Consider the following 21,544-nt stretch of genomic DNA (forward strand, 5'->3'; position numbering starts at 1 on the left):
TGTGCAAAGAAACCCACTTGCTATTGGAACTCAACCTCCATTGATCTTCTACCTTACTCATTGAGTCAGGGCCTCCCAGACAAACCCAGAGCTTGCCAATATGGCTAGCCTCCCTAACTGACTTCCTCCAGCATCCTGTCTCCACCCTTTGAGGCTGGAATCACAGAGAGGCCACTATGCTCATCTGGCATTTATGTGGGTTCTGGTGACCCAAACCCTGGTCCCACTGCTTCCTCAGCAAGTGCTGTATCCACTGAGCCATCTCCCTGGGCCACTAAGTTGAGTCTTGAAGTGTGTAAGACACAGTAACCACAGACAATAGAATGATTTGGGGTATCGTTTGAACAGGTCTGGATCAGGTCTATGCTTCCAGATTCAATTTACCAAATGAAACGTGTAGTCTTTGTGGGGCAGTTTGTCAGACAGGCAATTGACAGTAACACTTGTTCCCACATTTCAGAAATAACAGCTCTTCTTTCATTCAGCACCATCATATTCATAGGCTGTGTTATTATCCGGGCTTATGCTCCCAAACAGACTTGAAACTTTACTCCTGAACCCAGTCCACTGGATTCTCACCATGCATCCAAAGTCGATTCAAGGGACTCACTAATCCAGTCATGTTTATTTCTAAGAGGAGGGATCAGGTTTCTTACGCTGAAAAATACCAGGATTAATTGATGGAACAATGGGGAAGTACCTAGTATAATTGAGGCTTCCAAACTGACAGGACATAGTTTGTTAGACAAGTGCGTTTTGAGGTATGGTAAACGTGTGGGTCATGTTCTGTGCACCCAAGAGACGTAGTCTTTCATCTGCTAAGGAAGTGCAGTTGGGCATCTGAAATTCTAAAGGCAATAGATCTTGTAAGGATAGAAAATGGAGAAAGAATGTGCTTGTTGTGTTACTCGTGTCTATACAGCCCGGTGATTTTCCTCGGTGTTCAGTCTAAACCTTCCTGACTGTTTAAATCTGCTTTCAGGGTCACGGGATGTGACTCAGTTGGTAAAACAATTGCTTAGCACATATGAGGTCCTGGCTTGCCCCCTTAGCACCACCTACATTGGGCATGGTTTTGCACACCTGCCATCCCGGCACTTGGTAGGGGAAACAGGTAGATCAGTAGTTCTAGGTCACCTTCATTATACAGTGAGCTTGAAGCTGGAACAGGCTCCCTGAGACCTTTATCCAAAACACAAAAACCAAAGCAAACAACCCCAAACAAACAAACAACCATCAAAGTTTGATGCATCCCAAACCAACTTTGCACCCTGATAAAATATACCCCAGTCTCTGGTAGACCACCTCCACACAGGTAAGACTCTGGTGCACTGCTTAGGGGGAAGCGAACCATGTATGCTTCATAAATCTTACTTGTAATTGTTTTGTTTTGTCTTTAACCAAATCAGAACATCTGTAGAATGGTCACAACTCCACTCTAAGGTACATACATACCTTGGAACACACAGAAATGTTTATGGATGGATTAACAGATAAACCAATAGGCAGGTAAGCTTCTGTATCTTTGTATGTATGTAAAGGGCAAACTGCGATCTGAGAATGGGGCTTAGTGGGTAGAATGCTCACCTGTCACGCATAAATGCTTAGATTCCATTCCCAACACATTATAAACTGGGTGTGGTGGTGCGCACACACCTGCAACAGCACGAGGAGTTGAAAACAAAACGTTCAAGAGTTCAAGGTCACCCTTGGCTCCACAGCATAGTTTGTAGCTAGCCTAGGACACAAGAGGCCCTGTCTCAAGATTGAAAGATCTGTCTCCATAAAGTACTACTGCCGTGGTGAACCGTGTCTGCAGAGTCACCTTAGAAGGAACCTAGGACTACTTATAATTTTAGTTTTGAATCTGATCTCTCTGCTATCAGTTGGCCAAGATGAACCTACAAACACCCGGGCCAAGAATGTAAGCGAGCTTGACATTCAGAACCATAAACTTGAGCTAATCCACTGTACATTCATGGATGAGTGATAGTAAATAGGTCTGTCCTCGTGACCCACAGAGGCTGAAGGGCGAAACTAATGATCACCTGATCCATGGTACATGTGACTCTTGGCTGTGGTGACACATACCACCAAAGGACTGGGCATTGGCTTCTGATAATTCTAAAGACAAGAACATGTCTCTGGTTCACCTGGCTGGCACGTAGATGTGTTCATCTGATTTATCAGTGTTCCAGGACAGGACTAGGGCAGATGGGAATGACTTACAGGGGACTCCAGGTGAGACTCTTAAGGCAATCAGTCCTGCACACCCACAAAGAACCACACTGAGAGGTGAGGGGAGCCTCAGGCTTGAAGCTGGACTCTCCTTATTACCCATATGTACTGTGTACAGTACTCGGATGCTCTGAACCTCAGTTTTCTTCCCTTGGGTGTTCAAGTAAGAGTCTTAATGAGATCACACATGGAAATCACACATGAAACCACACAGGGCTTAGCTGGGGAATGACTCATCATGCGTGTAGGAAAGAAACAGCTTAATATGCTGTCACAGTGCCCACCAACCACGTATTCATGCTTTTTTCCTATCCTCTGATATGGACTGGGTGCCGTACTGGATTATGCACTGAATCACAATTTTTCAGTTCATGATTCCAACCACAAACTCACTAGAATTCAATGGTAAATGTGAAATTTAAAAAATAGATTTAAAAAACCTTACATTGAGCATTTTAAAAATATTTATTACATTTTAAATTTGTGTGTGTGTGTGTGTGTGTGTGTGTATGTGTGTGTGTGTGTGTGTGGTGTCTGTGTGAGTTTATACAGGTGAATGCATTTGCCTGCAGGGGCCAAAGGAGGTCAAGGGATCCTATGTAACTGTAGCTAATGGGGGTTGCAAGAGTCCCCATATGATGCTGGGAACCAAACCCGGATTCCCCAGAAAAGCAGCAAGTGTTCCTAAGCACTGAGCTGTCCTAACCATTTTAAATGGGGCTACAGCAATTAGGTGTCCTGAGAAAGTCTGACTCTCACCAGGTGTGATCACTTCATTGGACAGCAGCAAGCACAGACAGAATCGCAGATGGGCTGAAAGACTGCAGACTTCTCCCTGAAGTGGGAGGGAGACGTGGCTTGAGCAAGGAGGAGAACTAGGAATGGTTCCAAGATGGTGTCATGAGAAAAAATCCAGACTGAGGAGTTTAGTGGGAATGGAGGAACTTGGGAAACAATATTCACTCGTGGGCTCAATGCACATCTACTAAAGGCAGGAGGAACAGGCATAGCAGACCTTAGCTTCTAAGAGGCAAGAAACACAAAGGCTAAGCGGTAAAGCCAATGAGCACACTTATACATGGGACATGGGACACCTGACCGTGGGGAGGGAGGGAAGAAAACTTGGTCCTAGGATGGGAAGCACAAAGGCCTGAAAAAAGGGAGGTGCCGTAGGCCAACCACAGGGGGATGAATTCGAAGTGCCAAGGAGCATTCCGGTCCAGAACATTCTGCCACCAGATAGGAGCTCCCAATAGCTGAACTGTGAGCTCCATCTGTATAACCTGAATCTCTAACTATACCTACTTATGACCCCCACCTGGAAGATTTAATGGAATAGAATCGAAGACCCAGCAATGAACCCACACACCTATGGTCACTTGATCTTTGATAAAGGAGCCAAAACCATCCAGTGAGAAAAAGATAGCATTTTCAACAAATGGTGCTGGTTCAACTGGAGGTCAGCATGTAGAAGAATGCAAATTGATCCATTCTTATCGCCCTGTACAAAGCTCAAGTCCAAGTGGATCAAGGACCTCCAAATAAACCCAGATACACTGAAACTAAAAGAAGAGAAAGTGGGGAAGAGACTTGAACACATGGGCACTGGGGAAAATTTCCTAAACAAGATCACCAATGGCTTCTGCTCTAAATTCTTAAGTCTGGAAAGGGGCATACATGTGAAAAAGGTAACTAAAGACCACTTCAGTAAGTGATAAATACCGCATTCTGTGATTCGTGTTAAAGCTGTAAATATGAATGAGTACATATATGCATAGGTGTGATGCCTGTGGGCAGTTATTGCATGTGTGGTAAGGCTTGAAACTATTTACTATATGAGCGATTATACTTAATATGCTAATTATTATAATTATATAATGAATAAAATAATATTTTACATATTATATATGAATCAATTATATAAAATACAATGATTATTATGTATGTAACTTTATGTGTTATATATAATTTTATATAATTGATATTGTGTAATCTATAAATTTATGTATATATGATATAATATTTATAATTAATATATAATATGTATTGTATACATGTGTGTATTGTTCATGTGTTCATGTCTGTATATATGAATCTATCTGAGTGTAGCATGGGTGTATGCCCAGATGCATGAATGGGAACTTACACTGGTGATCACTCCGAAGGCCAGAGGAGAATGTTACATTTTCTGGTTTGTCCCTCACCACCTTCTCCAAACAGGCTCTTTCACTGAGCCTGGGGCTAGTCTAGTCACTAGCAAGCCCCAGCAATCTCCTAACTCCGTCCCTGAAGCACCTGGTTTACAGGTGCATATGTCCATGCCTGGTCTTTCAGGTGACTGCTGAGATTCCAAACCTAAGTCTGCATGCTTGCCGAGCACGTGTTCTAACCCACTAAGCCGTCTTCCTAGGCCCTGTGATATCCTTCCTCATCCTCCTAGGAAGAAGCCGTGCTTATATTGCACATTTTCAGGATACCGGAACAGAGAAGTTTAGCAAGTTATCAGGGGTCACAAGGAGCAGGTGTTAGAGGCAGGGCATGAATAAGGGCAGCCCAGCCTGGGGACAACCCCTCTGTCTCTCTGCCTCACAGTTTCTCAAGACAATGTGACCAGAAACTCCCAAGCCTTGTGGCAAAGGTGGGTAGAAAACACTTTAATCACCTATGCCGTTATCACACGCACCCAGAGTGTCTGCAGAAGCTCTCTGATGGTGTCCCAATCAGGACAAAAAGGTCCAGAAGCAAAAGAAACTAGAGCTGACTGGGAGTTAATGGGATTCTGGGACCCTGGCTGAAGGGAAAGATGGGCTAAGAGAAATCAACAATAAAACAGTGGGAAACCCTCACTATGGAGGGGAAGGAAGAAATGCAAGTGACTCAGAAGGAAGTTTAAAGCTTAGAGGTTGGACAGGAAGAGTGTAAGACTTGGGAATCAACACAGATATTCCAGCATGCCCTGTGCAAAGCCGTCTGGACTTTTTCAGCTGCGGTGGCTGACCTTCTTGCCTTTGGGCCATTCCCTAAAGTAATCACAGGGCTTCCCTCAGTTTGCTAGCTAAACGATAAGGAACAGAGACGTTAAAGACAGGTAACCAGAGCCAAAACCAAAACAGGAATGTTCTCTTTGCCAGCCCCCCTTTATCCGTACACCTGCACTGAGCCCCACTCCTACAAGAAGGCACAGGTACCACCCGTGGATCTTGTTTCTGTTCTAAGTGCTTGCTGGGCTGAGTGTAGGGTTCAGATTCTAGTAGGTTCTCCAGCAGGGCTCTGTCGGAGGCCTTTCCACGAGTGTTTTCTTCTGGGGCTGCATGGAGTTTAGCTGGTAGAATAGTGATCTAGCATGCAGGAAGTCCCGGTTCAATGTCCTGTACGTCATAAGACTAGCATGTCTATAATTTAGGGGCTGGAAGCCATCCTCGGCTACATATGGAGTTCAAGGCTAGTCTGAGCTACATGAAACCTTGCCTCATAAAGGGGAGAACACAGGTAACGAACAATCTTTAGTAACAGGTTCTTTGATGTAAAACACAATTCTACAAGGAATATGGAGTCATAATACATAGGGCATGCTACAAGCTGAGCATGTTTTGATGGAGAACTGGGGGGGGGGGTTGTCCGGGAGGCAGGAGGTGGGTAGGAGTCCATAGAAAATAGCCGCAGACTGCTAAGACCTTTCCATATTGACTGCCCAGGGGAAAGGCATGAAGGCTGTCACTTCACAGGCTCCTGGGGTGCTGACAGAGCATCTGAATTCAGGAGAAAGCCAGTCTCACAGAATGAGTCATGGGGTTCTCCTGCAGGAGCTAACAAGCCGACAGCCACTTCTTGCCAGTCAGTCCTGAGCTGTCAGGGGTGGAGGGTGGAGGGTGGAGGGCAGCAGTCAGCTGAGATTTGCTACCAGCACGAGTCTGAGCTGCTGTCCAGAGCAGGAAACCCCTGCAAGGCAAGTTCACAGGATGCTTAAGCAGAACTTCCAGGCAATAGTTTACTGAGCTGTGTGTCCCTTGCAGGCTGAATAAAAAAGGGACGCTCCTGCCTGAATTGGCATCACCCTCTACAGGTTCTCCTTGCTGGAACCCCAGAGAATGTCTGAAAAGTTTAAAGCGCTTTGGGGGAAAGAGAAAGATGGGGAGAGGCCCTTGCCACAGACAGTGGTGTCAAAATTGTACTTAGTCAGTGGGACATGAACTGGGCAGGCTCCCATCATGAGTTCATCAGAGCACCCAGCATTTCTCCATGGGACACTGGGGGAGGGGCCAGAATAGACAGACTTGAGTTGCAGAGGAGTTTCCAGTTCTGAGATGGCTGAAAATGAATGAAGTGGGGGGAAGGGAGATGAGGAGAAATGGAAAAGGGAGAAAAAGGGAGGCAGGAGAAGAAAGAAGAGGAAAGAAAAGTCTGCAGGAGATAGAGAGGGAGACTGGTACTAAGGAGACGTAACAGTTGCATGGAATGAACTGAAAGCCAGCTTGCTCATATTAAAATCCATAACGCGCAAAAAGAGTCCTAGAGGAAGCAGGTGTCTCTCTCCAAGCGCACACTCACATTCAGTTTTTAAAGTCCTAGAATTTCCTGCAAACTTTCTCAGGTCAACTTAACTGTCTTGCTTGGTTAGCTGGCATTTGTTTTAAAACAGAAAACAACAAACCACCCACCCACTACAAAAAGTGAAGGATCAGTTTAGGAGTAGGACCCCCTTCCGAATTCCCAGTCCTGTTAGCGGCTAGCTTCCTTCCCCGCGAAACCCTAAGTTGAGAGGGCTATAATTACTCTGAACAAATGCATACTTGTGGCTTCAAGAGAGCCTGCAGTAATGCATAAACAGCATCTCATTTTAAACGGAAAGCAAGCTAGAAACATCAGAGGGAAAGTGTTACAAGATCTTCGCTTTGTTTGTTTTGTTTTGTTTTGCTTGTTTGTTTTTTTGTTAAATCCCACGAGTCTTACTTGGAGCGAGCTCTTCCCTTTGATGAATGGAAATCACAAGGTCCCGGAGCCAGGAACTGCAAAGCTCCCACAGCGTCTCTCCAGCGCTGTCCGCCGGCTGTGATCCTGTTTACTTGCGAAGCATTCAAAAATACACTTGGAAGAAGGAGTCTGGGTTTTCTTGAAGATCTGCCACACGGAGCCAGCGATCCAGCCTGGGATCCAGGGCGAGTTTGCAGAGACCTGGAAGCCTGGGGCTGTGGCTCTGTGGTTGCTGCGAGCTTGTAAATACAGGCGCTGTGGACAAAGTCCCAGATGACATCACTGGGAGCTGCTTACTGTTGAGTCTTTATTAACTGACTGTCAAAAAGAAAGGAGGGGGTGGGGAGGCCAAGGATCTCCTCTGCAATGAATTCGGCGTCTGGGAATGGATTCCAGAGATGCGTGCATGGAGTGACCCCCATGGAGTCAAGTTAACCCAGCAGCCTGGCTTCTCTCTGCTCTGAAAAAGTGAGAGGACCCTCTCTCTAGCGGACGAAGCTGAATAGACAGCAGAAGTAGGCGCTTGGGGACAGTTTGAAGTGCTAGGCAAGGCGGCCACCTGCTCCAACTCCTCTGTGGAGCTGGATGATTCACAAGTACGTGGGGATTAGCCAGGTCTTGAGTTTCCTTGCAAGTCTTACCTCGCGCTCCCTACCTGGCTAACGTTTCTTTCAGGGGGAGTGTCATGATTTGCAACTTTCTACAATAAACTCTTGAGACTGAAGTTTTCCAACTTGGAATGAAAGGAAGGGCTCCCACAAACCTGAAGGCAAAATTCTGTGTGCGTTTGCGAAGACGCAATTTGTTTCGTTTGTTTTCCTGGGCAGAATGCCGGAAGGGTTTCTGTGAGTCTCAATATTGTAATGGAAAGTGTATTTCCACTATCGTGAATGTGTATTTTCACTATCATCAATAGAATACAGTTTTAAAAGTTAAATACAATACAATTAAAGCTCAACATTTAAATGAAATTTAAAAGTAAAGCAAAGAAAATAAAATTTAAAAATCAACTAATATAAAAAGTAAAGCGGACCAGCAAGGGAACTCAGCAAGGGAAGAAAGGCATTTGCCCCTCAAACCTGAGGACCTTTGACTCTACAGAATTGTCCTCTGATAGTGGTGACAATCCTGTATGTGAGTGCATGTGACCCCCCCCACACACACATATGTACACTACTTTATACTAAAATAGAAATAAAATGAAGTTGAACGGCTGCCACATGTCCCTACAAACCTGTTAATTCCACTTCCTTTCAGCCATCAAAATAAAAGTGAGGCTTCCTTGCTCTGTGCTTCCCTCTCCTGTCCATCTCTTCTGTCTGCTGGTTCTTGCGACTTTTCTAGTTGCTTTCTGCCAGGTCCAGCCTCCACCTAGAGATGGTCTACAAATCCAACCTGAGTCCCTCCCGTGAAGCCCGAATGCCCAGCCTTCCTCCTGGGCCTGCTGTACTGAAGCTTGCTATTTATATGTATTGGATGCTTTTTATATACTGACTTGTATTTTTAGGTTTTTGTTTTTCCATCTGCATGCGTGTCTCCCCAGCCCACTTTGAAAGTCATTAAGAGCAGCAGTTGTCTGGTAAGTGCTGTTTATTTGTTTATGTCCGGGTCACAGCTATAGGGAATCCTGAACAGAATGCAGTGGGGAGGTCCCTAAGGGTGGAGACAGGAAGGAGGGCAGCAGATCTCAGGGGCTGGGGGTCTATGTTTAGACTAAGAATTCTCCCTGCCTTGGAAAACAATGATTCACATCTAGCTCCCTGCTTCCAGTCATGCTCATTCCACTTCTGAAATCGATTTTCTCCAAGAATAGCAACTGACTACTGATTCGGGTAGGCTCTTGAGACCCTCAAATATGCTAATTTCATATAAGAATCAAGGAAAACGTGTCTCATCTGTCTCTAGCGGATCTTTAAGACAATGTTACCAGGTAGACTTACCTACAAAGAGCTGGATATATGGTTCAGTTGGTTGAGTGCTTGCCCGGCAAGCATGACCTGCTGGCTTTGATCCCCAGCATTGAAACCTAGCCTACGGGTGAACGTCCATGATCCCAACACTTTGGAAGTGGAGGCAAGGGAATCAGAAGTTCAAGTTCATGTCTTTGGCTACACAGTGAGTTGAGGCCTGTCTGGACTATATTAGACCTCATTACCAAGTTAATTAATTAATTAAATTTTAAAACAGTTCATAAAGAACATAAACTCCTGAACCCAGCAATTCTGTGAACCATCAAATATGCTCACTAAGTGAAGTAAGATGTGTTCCCCCTGTTGTCCTTTGCAGTCTACCGAGGTAGAAATAGGTTGTGTGTGTAGGAATGGGAGAAGGAACAAACTAAGGAAGCTGTGCTCCAGGGGCAGAGCCCACTGATGCTGCAGAATGAGCATGGAAGGGAGCAGCAGAGAATTTGGTACCGGACTCAAGGAACAATGGCCATTGTTAGCAATGGACACTCACTCATGGGAAGTGAAGGAGGAGAATTTTCACTCCTAATTGTATAGTGTGACCTCCTCCACCCAAGATCGCTTCCATTTGTGTCGTTATGAATGATGTTTTTGTCATTGTATCCTTTTCTTATTTTATATTTGAGATGATAATATAATAAAATCATGAGGGCTGGCGAGACAGATCAACAGGTAAAAAAATGTTTGCCACCAACCTCCTGACAACCTAAGTTCCACCTCTAGGACTCAAATAGTTTTAAAAAGAGAACTGACTCTGGCAAGTTGTCCTCTGGTCTCCACACATGGGTTCTAGTATGAGTGTGTGCATGCACACACATGGGCACATGCATGCATGCATGCACACTCACAAATCAACCACCAACTAATCAACCAATAACAGTAAAAAGGAGTTTGATTACGATACAATTTCTAGACTGCATCTCAATATAACCATGCTGTTTCTTTACCAAGTGTCTGACATTCAGATGATCAGTAAAGATCCAACAGGTAGACCGAGGAAGGGGTTTTGTGGTCTAAACTATTGACATGGAATTGTGAAGATCTGAGTTTGCATCCAAAAGACCCACATAAAGCTAGATGTGCTAGTGCACACATCTGTAATCCCAGCACACATCTGTAATCCCACCATAGCAAGAAAGGAGGCAATCCTCAAAATCTAGTTACCTTGGTTAACTATATCAATCAGTTATCTTGGTATACAAAGTGGTGAATAATGAGAGACCCTGCCTCAAACAATGAAGACTAAGTTCTAAGTCTTCTATTTTGATTTAAAGACCAACTCCTTCCCCCTTGGACTCCATCTACCTTATAAAGTGATTAGAGTTAAGTGTTTGGGACATGGAAGGCTTTCCCCTGTGCAGTGTTTTTGACATACAGCTTTTTAAGAGAGACAAGCATGAGTGACTTTGGTTTGGTTGACTGGTTGCCAGTGAGCTGGACAGGCAGATATCAGAAAACTTGCGGTTACACAGGTCTGACCTGCTCCTTTCTGTAGCTGCTCTAACATGATGGCACCTCCAGAGAGAAAGTGTGAGAAAAGTCTACATACAGTGAATGTTAAGATAACTGGGCTGGAAAGATGGCTCGGGGGGTCACTATTAGGGAGGGACTTGGCGTTTTTTTTTTTTTCAGTGGCCTGGATTGGTGATGTGGAACCCAGGTCTATCTATTCTCCAAGCTTCTAGAGGTTCTAGAATATAGTCAGTTTAGTCAAAGATGATTAGATAATTTTCCCTACAATATGGGGGAGGGGAAGCCCAAGAAAAAGAAGAGCTGGAAATTTCCCAAAGGTAAAACAGGGTTCTAGGTGCTGCTTCCAGTCCTGTAGGGAAAGCATACAGAGAGATGATTCTACTCCACAGTGAGGACCTATGTCAGGTCTGCAGTGCTCTCAAAACCACAAAGGAAGCAAACAAGGATGCAAGGGAGGGAGGGAGAAAGTAAGAGAGGGAGGGACAGAGGGACAGAGGGATGGAAGAGGGAAAGGAAGGAAGGAAGGAAGGAAGGAAAAGAATATTTCTTGTGTGTTTTTTTTCTATTGAGAAAGGAATGTGTGTGTGTGTGTGTGATATGTGTGTGTGGTGTGTATGTGTGTGTGGTGTGTATGTGTGTGTGGTGTGTATGTGTGTGTGGTGTGTATGTGTGTGTGGTGTGTATGTGTGTGTGGTGTGTATGTGTGTGTGGTGTGTATGTGTGTGTGCATGGTATGTGTGCCTGTGTGTATGTGTGTGTGTGGTATGTGTGTGTATGTATATGTGTGTGTGGTGTGTGTGAGTGGTGTGTGTGAGTGGTGTGTATGAGTGTGTATATGTGTGTGTGGTGTGTGTGGTATATGTGTGTGTGGTGTGTATATGTGTGTGTGTGGTGTATGTGTGTGTGGTGTGTATGTGTCTCTGTGTACGTGTGTGTATGTGTGTGTGCATGGTGTGTGTGTGTGTTGTCTATACATGTGCACAGATGCTTGTGCTTATATAACTTACTTGTTTGTGTTTAAGAAAGAGTCCCTTTTTGCAGCTCTGGCTGCTCTGGAACTCACTATGTAGACTGGACTCAAACTCCTAAAGATCAGGAAACCTTTTTCTCCAGAGTGCTGAGATTATATGGCCCCATGCTTGGCAATGCTTACTTACATGCTTTTATGTTCATGTATGCAGAAGGCAGTGAAGCACAGACAATGTTCTCCTTCCTTCTTTATTGCTCCTTGCCTTCTTTCTCTGAGACAGGAATCTGCAGCTCATTGGTTTTGGGTTTTGTTTGTTTGTTTGTTTGTTTTGTTTTTGTCTAGGCTAATTGTCCAGCAAGCCCCAGCGAGCCTCCTGTGACACTCCATCCCCACACCAGAGCTGGTGCCACAGTCTGTACAGGTGCATACAGCTACCTAAGGTATTTTGTTTTGTTTTTTTTTAATTTGTTTGTTTTGTTCATTTGTTTGTGCTTATTATTATTATTATTATTATTATTATTATTATTATTTTACTCTGGTCTGGGGATTTGAACTCATCTGCACAGCAAGCACTCTTGCCCACTGGGACATCGCCTCACCCCCATGGATATTAATTTTCTTTTACAGCCTACTTAAGACATGACTTTAGGCTGTATTCTGTTTAAATGAAAATTTGGAGTCATCTGATTATTACATGAATCAGGCTTTCCCAAGCCAGGGTTAAATAGTAATATATCTCCTGACTTTGTGCAGCAGCAGCACAAATTACCTCTACCTGTTGAGGGGCTTGAACCACTGCTGCTCCTGCATCCCAAGCCCTCCTCAGGAAATGTCTTCTCTCCTCTCAGGCCTACATTCACCTGTCAAGGGCCACTAGGCCTACGATGACAGGAAGATTCAACTGTTTCCTTTACCGTGTCTTACATTGGAATCTTTACACGGACATGTTTTGTCGTCGACTGCAAAATTCCTAAAAATCAAAGATGGTGCTCAGATGGGCACAGTGTGACAAACAGCTGAAGATTCTACAGGCTGCTTCCTGGTGGTGACGCCATAGCTCAAGAGACCTACAAAGAGCATGTCCGTAGGGTGAGTGCCTACCTCCAGATCCTCCTCTACACCTTTATCCCCCACACAGCCATTTCTCAAGCATCTCTCTGGAACTAGTGTGCCCCTGATGCTTCAGTGTGTATTTTTCCTCAAGTGTCTAACAGTTCTACTAAAGGCTTAAGGAACAGCCTATGTCCTGCCAGTCTAACTTGGAAATTGACATAATCAGAAATGGGAAGCAAATGAGACTGTAAGTTTTGGCCAAGAAACACCAAGGAAATTGGTGTGCTTTGGAGAAGAGAAATCTCTGGAGGCTTTGAGAATCTTCGTGATGAGCACACAGCTCCTTATCCTGCTCATGTGGTTCCCTGGATGCATTTGGAGAAGCACTGGTTACAAAACCACGACATTCTGGTCTATAATCAGGTGTGGATAACACAGAACCATCTAGAGGTAGGCAGGTTCCCTAGGAAAGAATACCGCAGTCCATGCATCTCCTGGTACCCATTTCCCACCACAGATTATCGCTGGCACAAAGCAGTTACATAAAATACAGCTGGGAAAAGCTGAGATGGGTACCAAGCAACGGCCCCAAGGATACTTGGATAAAGATGTTCATGGGCTTCGGTGAGTGCAGATGTTATGTGGCCCACATTCATAAATGAAACTAAAAGGACAGCAAACCCTAAAGTAAAGGTCAGGAGGCCAAGTCCTGTAACTTCAGGTTACTCACGTAGTGATTTATCAAAGATCATGCTTCCAGATGCTTTCTCTTTCACTATTGGACGAGTAGAGGCTCCTTGCTGGTGTCCTCAATGCATGTGCCATGTTTATTGGGTTGGTGACACAAACAGGGCACTGAGGACAGTCAGAGAGAGGACAGATGACTGGAGAGATGAAAATCTTTGATAATCTGCCTGGGATCGGATGTTCCTTCCAAGTAAAAGAGTTAACCTCCTTAGTCAGTAGTCTTCTCTCCTGGTATGAGGTGCTGGGTATGGCCCCAGTAGGCAAAGAAGGGGTTAATGCTTGCTCAAACACTGGAAGGCTCTTGATGAAAGGCCCAATGTAAGTATAAAGTATCACTGTGAACTTGAAGGATTTTATTTCAGTCCTCTCATTGTGTTGTTGACAGTGCATACTGTGAGTTTGACGTTTTTAACTACTTTGCTCGCCCCAAATAAAAAGGGCTGGGAAAGAGAAGGTGGGGGGAAAGGGAATGGGCTGGTGGGCAGCAGGGGTGGGGTGGGGTGGGGGCATTCTTGTCTCTTAACTAGGATTTTACATAGATCCCATGCGTGGCCATAGCCAGTCATCTAGCCAGAGCCCAACAGTGCTGCTTCAGAGGTTTGTCATAAATTCATTAACCTAAGCTGTGAGTTGCCCATCTTTTAACCTGAAAATGGAATCTACCAGAAGCAGGGGAAGCCACAAAGGATCTGCTGGGGTGAAAAAGGAGAAAGCAACCAATATGTGGCCAGTGATCATCTAAAGAAAAGGATCCTGGGTTTGATTTTCGCCAGATATGGACAGATCGTTACAGGTCAGCTGCATCACACTGAGGGAAGGAAGAGGCTGGGGCAGCTGCCGGCCGTTCCCTGGGAGAACCCCAGCCTATTGTGGGACTGGGGCCTTCACTAAAGCCTGGTCTGAATAACATTGACAGTCTGTCTCCATAGTTCCTGGACTGCACTGAGGTTCAGGGCCTTAATCACCCCTGCCCCCACCTGCTCACAATGGCCCCATAGCAGCCAGAATCAGAGAATTACTCAAAGATGTCCTGCTCAAAGATGTCCTAGAAGGAGGCAGGGCCACTCTGACTTGCCCTGGGGAACCATGGGACAGCCTCCCTGCCTGCATTTGCTCAAATGGCCATCAGAGTCCTGGGCCTCTCAGCCAGCCCCTGGCTTTGCCCTTTAATGCCCACAAAGCTTCTCAAGTTAGAAGACAATAGTGAGTTGGGGAGAGAAGAGGCTGGCAGGTCAGGGGCTGCTGGAAACTGTGCTGGAGGAGGGCCTGCCTCTTCTTCTTTCTTCTTCCATTTGCTTTTTAGAAGAGTACGCACGCACACACACACACACACACACACACACACACAGACACACACGCACAGAGATCCATACAAACACACATTGTGTAACATGTGTACACACATTCAGACACAAACACACACATAGGAATACACACTCACAGACAGACTGACAGACACAGAGACACAGACACAGAAAGAGACAAATATACACATACAGAAATAAACACATGCAAATACACTCACAGACACAGGCACATACAGACACACATCTCTACAGACATACACACAGACACTCATAGACACGGACACATGTACAAATATATATATATATATATATATATGTATATATATATATATATATATATATATACAGACACAGCACACATATTGATACAGAGACACACGAGTTCCTTTTTTTTTCTAGTTACTAGACACTTTAATATTGAAAAAAATCACCTTTGTATTGGGAATACTCATCTTGTGTGAAAGGGTATTCTTAAAGGATCCTTTCAAAAAAGATCTTCCTACAGAGAAGAGAGAGAGAGAGAGAGAGAGAGAGAGAGAGAGAGAGTTCTTTGAAGACAGTCTCCAACCACACCGCCCTGGAATAGCAAGAGAAATGGCTGCAAAGGTCCCCTGTCAAGCCTGAGGCTGAGGTGTCAGGACAAAGGACCAGATGAGGCTGGGCTGCCTGTGTGGATTCCCCATATCCAGGGTAGCTTAGCTTTCTTGTTTGTTTCTCTTTCTCCCACTTCTGTTCTGAGCCCATCTTCGGGCCTTTCGTCCAATGCAGGTTATCTTGGTGACTGTTCTCTGAGATGCAATAGGCTTAGTAATGGTGACAGATACACTGGAGTTCAGGGACCACGATATACTAGTGTAGTGAGTGCCACATGGCTCCAAGGGCCACATGGCTCTGAGGGCCACAACGATCACTGCAGCTTTGTGATCACCATGTTTATAGTTAACATTCAGTGTGGGCATCATTTGTCCACTGTGCCAGTCATCAATTGTATGGGGCAGTTTATAGTTTGCACAACAAATACATCAGTGAGAACCTGGGCATTAAATATTGTGGAATCTGAGCAGCCATGAATACTCACAGAATAGTCTACGAATGTCGATTGATCAGCAGATTTAAGGGAAAAGGATATATTCAAAGATTTCAACTTTTGGAGCAGGGGAGGGAACTCAGTTGGCATGACAGTTGCCTTACAAGTCTGATGAGCTGAATTCAGATCTGCTGTACCTGTGAAAATGCCTTCTGCTGTAGTCTCAGCAAGATGAGAAGGGAGGCAGAGACAGGAGGGTCCCTGGAAGCTCACAGGCCAGTTAGCCCAGCTCATGTGGCAAAATTCTAGACTGAGAGACCTTGTCTCAAAAGCTAGGTGGTTCTTGAAGACCAACATCCACACAAACACTAGTCATACCCTTGCTCAGAAGGATACTCATGACTGTATGCACTCGTTGACACGCACACACACACACACACACACGCACACACACACATACACACACACGCGCACACGCACACACACACGCGCGCACACACATTCAACTATTTTTTAAACTTCAAATTTGGTCCAAATAAAATCCAAGTGCAGGGGTATTGCTCTAAAGCAAGAGCCCTGTGTGTTAGAATCAAACTTTTAAGGCAACCTGAAAATAAGACACAGATAAAGAACATGCAGAGCCATTATCCTATCCTTAGTCATTAGCAGGACCCAGATCACCTGTAAAGCTTAACTGTCAGCTGAACCTGAATTATGATTGACAGGAAATCAGAAGATCCACAGGTTACAGAACTAGTGATTCATCCAGCCGTGCCTCTAACACGCGCCATATTGAAAACAGAGAGAACAGCATTGGCTTCTTAGAGATAAGTTTTCCATGGAACACTTTGGGCTCTATACTTAGACTAATGAAAGCAGAATTCAGAGAAACAGGCACCTTCCCTACCCATTCCCAGCACCACGCACCACTAGCACCAAAGGAAATCCAATCCCTAAGGGAGGGGAAGGGAGGAGAGGGGAGGGGGAAGATGGGGAAAGGATAGGGAAGAAAGGGATTCGGTATTGTGTTATCTGGATAGACAGAGGACATTCAAGGTCTCTGTAATAGAAAGGGGATCTGACTGAAAACATTGGCTCAGAACCTGGCCTGGCCTTGTCTCTGGATTTTGGTGTCCTCTGGCATTTGGTTCTGGTTTACTGCCTTGGTTTATTCCTGATTTTAACATCCCTTCCCTTTATATAGCAATTTGTTCCAAATAATTCTCCCTTTAAACCCATTGCTGCTGCATCCAATCTCCATTTGCTCTGCTTCTGAGCTACCAAGTATATGGAATGTTTTCAGGAGCCATCAGTGAGTCTCTGTTCCCTGTCTGCATGCCTATACATGTATTTGTGTCTGCATGTATATGCCTGTGTCGGTCTGTGCATGTGTGTGTGTGTGTGTGTGTGTGTGTGTGTGTGTGTGTGTGTGTCTGTATGTGTATGTGTGCATGAGCGCAGGGCCCATAGAAGCTAATAAAAAGAGTCAGATCCATCAGATCCCCTAGACTGTAGTTACAGGCAGTTGTAAGCCGTTCAGTGTGGTGCTTGCAGACTGACCTTGGTCCTCTGTAAGAACAGTAAGCACATCTGAAAACTGTCATCTCTCTAGTCCATCATTGTCACTTCTGACTGTAGGAAAGACTATCACTTATTTTCCAGCCCCTCCATTACATAATGATTTCAGTCCTAGCCCTAAGAAGTGACTTGAGAAGGGCTTCCTGGCACCCATCCTGGGAAGCCCCACGGCTCACACTGCAAGCCTCACATCCTGGGAAGACCTTATCTGAAGAAGCTACATAGGTTGTTCATCTTGAACCTCCACAGTTTCTGTTAGTAACTTTCCTAACCCTTAACGAAAAAAGCAGAAGAAAGAGAATGGAAGAGTAAAGATCATTGAAATAAAAACTCTGTTCCCATGCAGGCCCCCTAAGACCTCAAAGTTGCCTCCAACCCTCATTCCCAGGTAAAGATTCTGGCCAGCTCTCAGGCTCATGTTCAGAGGTTTCTTAAACGTCTCATGACAACCTGTCCAGAGGTAGCACTGCCCACAGTGGGATGGGCCCTTCCACCTCAAGCAACAGTAAAGAGAATGACACACAAACAAGTGTCTCATTCAAGATAGAAGATAGCATGCCATGTGTATGTTTATGTGTATGTGCATTTATGTGCACACACACGCATGCGCTCACAGGGAACTGCATGGAGAGATATTCAAAGGAAACAAAATGAAATTCCAAGTTGACTCAGGTCCCTCTGGAGATCCACAAGCATCTCACAGTGCTCCATGGGCCTGGTGAGGCTCTGCTACAAGTGAGTCTGTCACCTCTCTACATCCACTGCAGGATTGTTCCCGTCCTTTCTATAGGTGTCCACTCTTAGCCAAGCTCCTACAAATACCTTATCCAAGTAAAACAGCAGGCTCTCTTCGTGTGAGCCATTAGAGAACCCAGCTTGCATTGCAATCTCAAATTGAGAGAACTTTATTAAAAAGAAAAGTTTGGGGTCTCCAGGGGTTCCGCTCCTGCCTGCTCTTTTAGATAACTAGGGCACTGACTCAGAGTATAAAATTAAAATCTAGAGAGCCATAGACTGTGTAGTACAGAGACCCAGTAGATTATCGGAAAGGAAGGCACACTAAGTGCGAAGCTGAGTAATTGGATACAATACAGCCAAGAAGGTAGTCCAGGAGCTAGAGTGCTTGACTACTGTTGAGGTAATTTGCTGTCCTTGTTACTGCTGCTGCTGTTGTAATTTTGCTTTGTCAACTTGGAACAAACTAGACTCCTCTGGGAAGAGGAACTGAGGCGTTATCTCCGTAAGAGTGACCTGTGAGCATGTCTATGGGTTGTTTTCTTGGTTAATGATTAACATGAGAGGGCCTGGTCCACTGTGGGCAGTACCACCCCTATGCAGGTGGTCCTGGGTTGCAGGAAAAAGCAGCCAAGCAAGCCCTAGGGAGTAAGCAAGGTAGCAGTATCCCTCCATGGCTTCCGCTTCCATTCCTGCCTCTTAGGTTCCTTGCACGGGCGTCTCTCAATGATGGACCATCATCTTTGAGATGAAATAGACTCTTTAGTTCCCTAAGTTACGTGTGGTCATGATGTCTGTAACAGCAACAGAAAGCACATTAAAACACCTACCATGTACAAATCTATGGTGTCCACCCCCAGCACTGCATAAACTAGGCTTGGATGTCCTCTCCTATAATCCTAGAAATCAGGAGGTAGCGGCAGGAGAATATGTCTAAGGTTATGTGGTCCCATAGAGAGCTCAAGACCATCCTGTAATACATGAGATCCCATCTCAAAACTTAGGTATTTCTGATACCCAAATCTCAAAACATAAATAGGCCTGAAGTTGTTTTCTTTTTATCTAGCTGTGGGACTGCAGAGAAGCTGAACTAACCAATGAGCTCACCGTAGGTACATCCATCTAAACGGTACAGAGTGAGCCTCATCCTTACTCCCTGAAACTCAGGAGGGCAACCTCTTCCCCGATTCCCCTGGGGAACCATCTGCTCATCCCTGGGTTTCTGCTAAGTGGGAGCAACCCGGGTCACGGCTGCTTCTTGGGGATGAATTTTGAAATCTCGGTCTACCTCTTGCCTCTCTGCAGGATGAAAATGGAAAACGATGTAGATAAATAAATATTTTAGAAATCCTACATTGCAAATTATTCATACTCCAAGCCTTTGGTCAAGGAGGATTTAAACGCTGGTGCCTCTGTTTCTCGCAGCTCTGGGTATTATTCAGGCCGTGGAAATTGAACCCCAGGCTAGAGGCGTGGAAAGGAAAACAGCTATTTTCTCTTGCGCTATGGAAACTCCGCACCATGGGGTGCTGAGAAGAAATGAGCAGCTTTAATAACTTCAGGGGACAGCTGCTTCTACTGAGCCAGTATAATGGAGTTATGGCACAGCATAAATCATGGGCGGCCATGGGAGGGTGTCTGTCGAGGGCTCAGGAAAGTCTGGGATTCCCCAGACAGAATCAAGCATTTTCCCCACTAGCTTTGATCATCTCTGGGCAGCCCTCCTGTGTCAGGGAGTACTTGTGAACAGACTCTGGATCTGCTCATCCATTTTGAACAATTACTGGCAGAGAGGACATTGGTCACTGTTTTCTAAGACCAGGCTTGGGCACACATGTAAATGCACGACCCAGGGAGAATGCATCCTTAGGACCTCTGTCTTCTCTGTGCCTCTCCCCGGACCTTTTAGAAATTAGCCTAACATATGTGTTTGTCATCAGGTACCCCCCCCAAAAAAAAACAAACTCAACAGGGGCTAGAAAGATGGCTCCATTAGGAAAATGTTTGCAGCACATGCATGAAGATCTGGGTTTGATCCCCGGGATTCATTTAAAAAGCTAAACATGGTGTCACGCACCTGTCACAGCACTGGAGAGGCAGAGATGGGAGAAACCCTGGGGCTTGCTAGTCCACTATCTAGCCTAACTGCTTTATTCCTGGTCCCAAGAGAGATGCTGTCTCAGAAAGTAAGGTGGAGAGTCATTGAAGAAGACATCTCAACATTGACCTCTGGACTCTGCATGCATGTATGAGCACACACCCCTGACACCCACACAGGAGCTCAGCTGATACCCCGCCTTTTTCCGTCAACCCTTTTCCTCTTCTTCTCAACCCTTCCTCATAGGACTTAAGGAGAGCACAATGGTATCTGCCACAGCTCCTAACACTCGCTGCTATTCAGACTCTGTTTTTGAAGGCATGAGCTCATCGACGATCAACCCTCCATTGCTCCTAAAATAAATCTGGGCGGAATGACGCCATTTGTTTCTAGTTCTTCAATGTGACTTTTTAAAGAAAAGCTGTTTGAAAGTAAACTCGGGAAGGAAACGTCTTGGTTGTGTTTGGGTCCCCAGGGAATAACATCAAAATGTTCCACACTGGTGAGGCCTGGCTAAGAGATGGTTATCTAAGTGCATTGCCTTTCCCAGTCTATTTCCTGGTGTAGGGATAATTCTTCTATAGAGTGACCTCCTTTAGCCCTAATTGCTAGTTAGTGAAGGCCCTGCTGTTCCCCAGGTAGAATCTCATTGGCTGTCCTGAGGCCCAGATGTCGACTTGGAAACACCTCAGGCCCTGAGTCCTTGGCAAACTGACTGTGACAGGTTCCCTCAACAGCTGCAGTGGCAGGGCCAGGCTTCTAGGTGATTAAATCACCCTGCTTCCTGGCCTGCTCCCTGTGTTTGCATTGCGGCCATTTCCCTGGAACCAGCCGTGTTCAAACAGGCTGTCTGCCTCGTGGATGCCACAGATGTCTACATCTGTGGGCTGAGGTCCCCTCTGCCACAGTGAAATGCCTCCTTGTGTGGGCCACTGAGGCCCAGAGTTATCACAGGTGAGCATGCAGGAACCTCCCGTCTGTCTGAACGGGGTTGAGGTCCCTCTTGTCATTGCAAATCATTGTTCAATTTGATGAGGTTTGCTTTGAAAGCGGAGGCTGGATCTAATACTGGCTAGAGAATATTCCTTCCATGTCAAGGACACCTTTGCCGTGCATATGCCACAGCACAAGTGCACCAGGTGAAGATGCAGGTGAAGAAGAGAGAGGTATGGAAAACGCATTTGCATTTTTCAAAGACATGACGCCATGCCCCAGAGAAATAATTACATGAGTGCTTTTAAGTGACGCTTACTGTTACTGATATGCACATCTCAATGGCCACCCATGAAGAAAAACAGAAACCATGACAGATGGGGATTTAATTTGTGTGTGTACGTGTGTGTACTCTGGTAAGAGTGTGTGTGTGTGTGTGTGTGTGTG

At 45.3% G+C, this 21,544-nt stretch overlaps 1 protein-coding gene across 3 annotated transcripts in view; it reads right to left on the reverse strand.

Moving 5' to 3' along the window:
* Nckap5 (NCK-associated protein 5) overlaps positions 1-21,544 on the reverse strand; it is a 913,274-nt gene that overhangs the window by 826,178 nt on the left and 65,552 nt on the right. Inside the window, exon 1 of one of the 3 annotated variants that reach the window (XM_039091162.2) lies at positions 7,189-7,435. The exons of the other annotated variants lie outside the window; for them this stretch is intronic. The gene's annotated coding sequence lies outside the window, so the exon portion shown is untranslated. Of the gene's footprint in view, positions 1-7,188; positions 7,436-21,544 lie in introns of those variants that run through there. 3 annotated transcript variants of the gene reach the window in all.

This window comes from Rattus norvegicus, chromosome 13, assembly GCF_036323735.1.
Source record: "Rattus norvegicus strain BN/NHsdMcwi chromosome 13, GRCr8, whole genome shotgun sequence".
Lineage (NCBI taxonomy): Eukaryota > Metazoa > Chordata > Mammalia > Rodentia > Muridae > Rattus > Rattus norvegicus.